Raw genomic sequence first — 7,981 nt, 5'->3', positions numbered from 1 at the left:
TCCCACTGGTATTGCCATCTTGCATTTAATTCAACATATATTAAATTCTATAATATAATTGCTATTACTATTATTTTATTCAGTCAAAATTGATTTCTACTTGTCCAAATATTTACCTTTTCATGTGCTCATTCATTTCTACATTTGCATCATTATAATTTTAATCATTATCCTTCTGCTAGAAAAACTCTTTTAGTATTTTTAGTGCATGTTGTTGGTGATAAATTCTTCTAGTTTTTGTTTGTCTTAAAATATCATCACTTTACCTTCCTTTTTCCTAATATTTTATTACGACAATGTTCCAACCTGCAATAAAGTTGAGAAAATATGTTAAAACAAACACTCGTATGCACATTATTAGCTTCAACTATAAACATTTATTTGGATTTTATCACATATGTAAATTTGCATGCATACATTTCACTATCAACCCATCTTATTTTTGACACATTTTAGAGTAAATTTTAGACATCAGTACAGTTGTTTTGAAATACTTTATCTTTACCCCAGCACTATTTATTGAAGGGGGCGTCCTTTCCTTAGTCACAGAAGTCCTCCATGCTAAGATTAAGGGTTAAAGTCAAGGGTTGTATCCTCTGGTTCAGGCATTAGGTTGACTCCCTTCTTCACTGACGGAGCAAGAGCATTGATTCCATCCAACCACGGCCAGAATCCAGCAGAACAGGGTGCCTGCCTTCAAGATTCTTCCAGACCAGCTGCGGAGACACACAAGACCATGCACAACCACAGGGCAGAGCATGAGAGGCAGCTAAGAGCAGGTACTCTTTTAAGTCAGCCAAGCCAGGGAGCGGGTGTTGCCGTAAGGGTTCCCCTAGCCTTCCTGAAGAGCTGGGACTCCGGAGTTCTAAAGAACAGTTTTGAGTGAACTGACGGAGGACAAGATGGAGGCGGTGCCAGGGGATTGAGGATGGCTGAGCCCACATGTTCAAGGAGCAGGAACCGGAAGTGGCACAACATGATCACGTGGTCAGAGTCAGTGACATGTGTGGGAGAGGGGCCCTGTGACCCTACCAGTTAACTCTCCGAAGGACGCTCCGTGAGAATACTGAAAATATGGAGGCTGAGTCACCTCCTGAAGCCGCACAGCTGTTATGCGACAGAGGGAAGCTCAGGTAGCCTGTGACAGTGACTCACAGGCTCCTTCAATGACCCAAAGGACAGTGGCCGTGGATGATCCCGGCTGAGACTTTTGAGAAAACATGCTGCTATTCTAATTCTCTACCAGAGAAAGGTCAAGGAAGTGGGGTCTTTTGCTTTCATCAACAGGATTCTTTTATCCCATTTGGATTATTTTTCATAGCATTAATAATTTAAAATGAGAGAAAATTGAATCTTTAAACTTTAAGTAAAAGATACATTTCTTAATGCAGGAATTCTTTGAAAGAGCAGTCATTTTTTCCACCTAACATATGATTAGCAAACACATTAGTCCTCTATTTTCACAGCAACTCCTAGAAAGCAAGTGAAAATGTCACTGTTACTGTCTTCCTGCAAGAATCTGATACTAAAGACAGTTTAATTGGCTACTACATTCCCGAAATAAGATGTAAATTATGTAAACAATTATAATCCTCCAAGCATATGCAAATCATTTTAAATGAATTGTTGATAGTCAAAAGGTCTAGTTCCTCAGCCACGTTCCCCAGTGAAGTCCACTTGAATAATTCAGGATAACCTCCTCAATCTCAAGGTCCTTAAATAAATCAAATCTGCAAAGTCTCTTTTGCCATGTAAGGTAGCATATTCACAAGTTGCAGAGATTTCAATGTGGATATCTTTGGGGGCCCTCATTCTACCTGCTACAGAGGAAGAATTGAGTCTCATGGAATCTCAGGATTCAGTTGCCAATTTGCAGGAAATACAGAAGACAGAGGAATATGTTGAACTGCAGCAGGAGAAAGTAATTCTCAAAATCCAGATAAATTGTAAGGAAGTAAAAGAGATGGTGGGGAACACTAAGATTAAGAGAAATTTAAAATACATTTCAAAAATCCTTAGTACCCGGATATGCACGTGAGTAATAAGCTGGGGAGAAATGGAAGGAACTGATTCTTATAAAAAGTCAAGGAAGTAATTACTTTAGAAAGGAAGGAGAGATTGTGTTTGGAATGGAGAAGCTTTGGGGGAGAATGGCAAGGATCTATTGATTTGGTGGAGATGATGGGCTATTGGTCTCATAATAATTTAAGATTTAAAAAATGCAAGCGCAGGACCCAAAACTGAGCAAAGAGTTCTAACTATGTCGTGCTTCATTTATTGCAGTTAAAGATCACTTTTGACTTTTTTCACAGTTGACTCAAGATAAAATTTCCTGTTGACTAAAAGATACAGGCTTTGTCTAAATACTTATTTTCTGCTGTGTAGAAAAATATGTCTATATTTCACATGCAAAGGAGTCAAGCATTTCCTCATTCAGAGCATACTACCTACATGATCATGGCACTTAATATGTACAGGTTTCTTGAAAAGAAAAGAGAAATTGTGTTTTCTTGTCATTTTGTCTGTAACAGGATCTACCCTTCTTCTTGAAACTTTTATTAATCAGAAATACATTGATTAATAAAAGATGAAAAGAAAAGATCAACTGTCAAAAATTCATGTTGCATTTTTTCCAGAGGCTGTGCCTGTGAGGTTCCACTGTTGGAACCTCACACAAAAGGAATGGAAACCACCAACACCTAAGGCCAAAACTAACAAACCGAAAAACTCAAGTACCATTACAATATAGCACATAAACAGAAAAGTCCATGTATATTGAAGAGCTAAGCCTGGTTTCTGGCATTTATCAATAATGTAGACTGAGGTCCAAGGCTTCCTCTTCAAAACAGCTGAGCTCACACATCTGCCTTTGTCTCTCAAAATTCTACCAAATTAAAGAGGATATATCAAAGTAAGAATAAATGCTTATCAGTAGTGGAATATACAATGATCCCATTAGAAGACCAGAACATTGAAGAATTTCTGGAAACTGAGCCAATTGTGATGAGATTGATGGAGAAAACCAACAGAAATAAAGAGCTCCCTACACAATATAAGCATCAAGAAACACCATTAAAAAAGTGGAGTTTTCCCAGCAGTATTACAGAATGACCACATGACCTGAGGCATCATGAATGATTACGGGGCTGTCCATGGAGAAATTAATTAAAGACGTGTTGAACAGCTGCTCCACTTCCTGGCTCTTGGACAGTTGGGCTAAAGCTGGAAGAATTATTTCCCATATGCAGGGGAGATCTGCCTTGGGAGACCCAAGAATGAAACTTGGGCTAAGGTGAGACATGGGCCATTGTCTCAGTATTCTCTGGTAGTGGACAAGGAATCCTCATAGCCGGAAGGTAAGCTTCCTAGGCACAGAGAAGAAACACTTGCTCACACAAGCTGGTGTGATGACCATCTACCATCACAGCATGGGGATCAATCATTGTTATCCACTTTAAAGAAAACCCAATATTGATAAGTCCTAGAAGAACTGTGTTGGAGCAAGGACTCTTTCTTCCATAGACCCTGCAAGAAATAAGGTAGAGTTATTCCAGCTTTGCCTTCCCAACTGCAGTGCTGAAAATAATCTTATCTCTCTCAACCTCCATATCTATAAGATGAGGTCATCATACCTATCAACAAGGTTACCATGAAGAAAGCAGGCAGCTTCATGACTGCATGTGGTGCAGTCTCAATGCAGAGCTGGTAACCAGCATTTCCCTTGCTATGCTTAATTTCCCATTGACCGCCTGGGCCATCTCCAGCTGCAGCTGATTGGACCTGGGCAGGCCAATGCCTCATCATGAGCCAAGATATTGTCGGGGCAGCTGCCAATCAGATTCTGTTCTTGAGGATTTGAACTAAGAGACCTAGAGACTGAGAGAGTTAGAATTTGAATTGTATCCTCAAAGATATATAACAGACATTCCTGATGGTGAAATCCTGGAGACACCTTGATTCTCAACTTCCCTGGGACAATTTTTAAGACATTCTTTGGATTTGATGAACTCAGAACTCTTTTCTTGCTCTGGCTTAAATGGCTTTCTGTTTCCTACAGCTGACCAGCCCCAGTTCAAGATCACACTCCTAGATGTCAGTTTCCTGCTTGTCACCATTTGATATGAAACCCACAGGGGAATGGAGATGGATGTCATCATCCCAATGTCTTACAGTGTGTCTGGGATGGGTCTGGGCATGGGACCAAGTTCTTCTGACTTATAAGCCAGACCTGTTGGTAGATCTCATATTTATCTCCTATGTTTAGCTAATGAGAAATTTCATTCAACAGGCCATTAATTATTTGACACAGCATGAGTATTGAGCAATTGTATCATCTTACCAAAACAAATGAATATGGGCCATTCGAGAACTGACCTTGTCACTGTTAATTGTGCCTTTCAACCGTACTTAGTAAAACTGTATTTTTTATCTCAAAAGATTTGTTCATACTCAGCATCTTGAAAATCACTATTGAATAGTAAATAACAACAATGCCAACAAAATAAATAATAACAATAGTAATAAAAACTAACATTATTGGAAGTTTGTTATGTAGCACTTTATAGATTAGAGCACAGAGATGAATTAATTTGCCCAACTTACACCACCAGTGTGTGATAGAACTAGAATTTGAACCTACAATGTGGGTGTAGTGCCTCACCCATATCCTCTCTACCAGGCTGGTACCTGCCCACCAACTACTGTGAGTGTTGGCTGCTAATGGCACCTCACCTAGGAAGTTATATGGCCCATCACCAATGGTTCACAGATATGAGGTACAAAAGACTGACCCCAGCCTCATCCAGGTATCAACTTGGTATGATCTAAGTTCCAGAGCCCTCACCACATAAACCAAGTACTACAGACTGAATGTTCATGCCCCTTCAAAATTCATATACTGAAATCTAATCTCCTGTGTGATGGTATTGGGAGCTGGGACCCTTCGGGGACAATAAAGTAACAGGGGTGGTGCCCTCATGAGTGAAATTAGTTCCCTTATAAAAGAGACCCTAGAGAGATCTCTTGCCCCTTCTACCATGGGAGATTACAGTGAGAAGATGGCCATCTATGAACTAGGAAGCAGTTCCTCGCAAGATACTGTATTTGCCGGCAACTTGATCTTGGACTTCCAGACTCCAAGACTGTGAGAGATAAATGTCTGTTGTTTGGAAGCCACCCCATCTATGGTATTTTGTTAGAGCAACCCAAATGCACTAAGACACCAAGAGAAGATTTCCATAAGAACATATCCTTGTCCAGCTTTCTCCTTCTCTCTCCTGAGTCACTCTCTGCTTTGCAGGTATTTCCTGAGGAGCATTGCCTCCACAGTCATGTGTACCTGAACCTCTGTCTCAGACTCTGCTTCTTAGAAACTCGACCTAAGACTGTTGGTACCAAAACTAGACCCAAGAAGCAAACATTAAGAACTGGATTCTGATGTGTGATCACTTTCCATCCAGTTGGCAACAATGACTCCATCACTGTTGGTCGGTGGATTAATGATAGTGGCACACAGAAGCAGTGAAACTGCTAAGGCTTTTCACCTGCAGTGAACTGACATGAGACACAGGTAGAGAGGGTTGTTCTGATTTTTGCAATATCTTTGCCATTGGGAAGACAATGGAGAGATTATAATTAGAAGACTATGGAATTGAGTGACTATTGCTGAGTGCCAATGATACTTTGAAAAGAGAAAATGACAGTCTAGGACCATCAGTCACTTAACGCAATGTGTGAGAGTGAGAGGGCCTTCTGGGCATCATTGCAAGGGATCTCCATCTTCTACAGCAAGAGGACAAACAGAGCTGAAGCCCAGGCACAGGACTTGATTGAAAGAATGACTGAAGGTAAAGATAGGTATAAATCCATGGACTGTGGCAAATGACTTAGCTGGTTGGCCAGGGTCCTGGAAGAAGAAATATTGGAAGACTGGGGACCAGAAGGTCAGAAAGAGACATGTGTGAGGATCTGTAAGAGTGGGGAAAGTGTGATGATCTTCATACCTGACACCAGAGACAACTGCTGAGGAGGAGACCTTCAACAGCCAGTGGGCAGGATGAGTCAGGCAGTTGATGGTAGCCAGCCCATGCCCTTGTCACTTGGTGTTTGTGCAATGATGTCAAGAATGGAATAGCCATGTTGTAGAGACAGGGGCTAGTCATAGAGCCAGGCACGTAAGGGCCTTTTCACTAAAGCTGATCTACCTATCACCATTGCTGAGTGTCTAACAGAGTCAGCCACCGAAGCTGATTCTAATCCCCTGATATGCACCTCCCTCAAGAAGACCACCCCACCATTTTGGGGGATAGTCTAGTATATCATACCCAGTCTTCCTAGAAGGGCAGCAATTCATGCTGACTGAGTGTGACACCTACTGGGATTGGATTTGCCTTTCCTACCTGCAGGGCTTCACCCAGCACAATACCCAAGGCCTCACAATGAGTCTGATTGACTGACATGGGATACTGGGTAACATCATCCTAGTCCAAGGAATCCCCCTGACAGCAAAGGGGCTGTGGCAGTAGGAACAGGACCTTGGGTCCACTGACCCTACCACGTACCACCACCAGGAGGTGGAAGCCTGATGAAATGGCCTCTGAAAGGGGAGCTGAGGTTCCAGCCTGGAGATGATGGCCTGTGAGGATGAAACACTATCCTTCAGACGGGATGTTCCCATTAAACCAATGGTTTTCACATGGTGTCATGTCCTCAAAGGTACAATTGCTGTGTCTGAAAAACAAGGAAAAGACTAGAAATGGCCCCACTCTCCACCACTCCAGTGACCCACTAGCAGAATTAATATTTCCCATCTCCAGAATTTTTGCTCTGTGGCCAATCTTAATTAAGAGTCTAGGGGCTCTTTTACTGAGGGGCAGTGATGCTGCTGACAAGGAAAATAAAAAGAATCCTTCTCAATGTGAAGCAATGGCTGTTGCAGATCACTTGGGGCTCCTTGTGCTAGAAAATCAGCAGGCACAGCAGTAGCTAATTCATGAAGTCCGTGTCACCCTGATCGCCATGAGGTCCATGCAGCACTCCTGCTAAGTGACGCCGCCCTCAGGTAATCCACCTGGGCATCTCTTAGTGTCCAATGCCCTGTTTTAACAATAATAGATAGACAAAGAAATCAGAGCCTGCTCAGGGTTTGGTCACCAGGGTTTCAGATCCATCAAGGTTGAGAGTTGGGTCAACCACCAGGCAATCCACCCAGACCAGCCAAAACACTAGTTAAGAGTACAAGGAATTTAGCACGGGTCATAGAGGAGGGAAACATTTTCAGTGATGGCCTCAGGGCCATCTGTGACAGTGGTGCATAAAATTCCCCACCAATCCTCCTTTTATGTTTTCCTAAGGCTTGTGAGCATGGAATCATGGGCAGTGGGAAGTTAATAAAAGGAATAAGCGGATTTGAACACCGCATTAGGTGGAGTGTCATAGACAATGTGGTGCTCCACCCGGTTTCCTTTCACAAGGCTGGCAGCCCCACCCCCAGCTGTTTTGTGTGTTGGCTGTTAGCTAAGAGGGAGGCGGAGCTACCCTCTTTCTTTGACGAATTGTCCTCTATTGATAGAAATTGCATCATCAGGAAGTGACACAGCCCTCACCTGAGTGTGACCCACAGTCAATGAGCGATTGATATGAGGAACAGAATCCAGCCCCTCTGACTCAGTGGGATACACCTCAAAGGCTGATTTCTGCCCTGCGGCTTTCTCCCTGGGTTCAGACCCCAGCTAGACTGTACCTGTGACCACACGCTGGGTGAGCTCTTTCCTTTTCCTTATTCTTCTCCACTCCTGTTCTTCCATGTTTTCCTGCAGAACCCTCCCTTAATAAATCATGTGCTCCCGAGTCCCTGTTTTGCACTTTGTGCTGAAGGAACCCAACCTGAACCACTGGGTGTTAGGTTAATCCACATGTAGTTCTCACTGTCCCCATAAGAAGAAACACACAACTTTTGGTTTTGCATTTAGCTTTTATAACT

At 42.5% G+C, this 7,981-nt stretch overlaps 1 long non-coding RNA gene across 1 annotated transcript in view; it reads right to left on the bottom strand.

Moving 5' to 3' along the window:
* Nucleotides 1-255: 255 nt before the first annotated feature.
* Nucleotides 256-7,981, bottom strand: part of LOC117980202 (uncharacterized) — a 33,683-nt gene continuing 25,957 nt past the window's right edge. The window contains exon 4 of the long non-coding RNA XR_004671382.2: nucleotides 256-716. This is a non-coding gene — a long non-coding RNA (uncharacterized LOC117980202). The remainder of the gene's footprint in view (nucleotides 717-7,981) is intronic.

The sequence above is a fragment of the Pan paniscus genome, chromosome 4 (assembly GCF_029289425.2).
Source record: "Pan paniscus chromosome 4, NHGRI_mPanPan1-v2.0_pri, whole genome shotgun sequence".
Classification (NCBI taxonomy): domain Eukaryota; kingdom Metazoa; phylum Chordata; class Mammalia; order Primates; family Hominidae; genus Pan; species Pan paniscus.
This window is presented reverse-complemented; position numbering and strand designations above follow the sequence as displayed.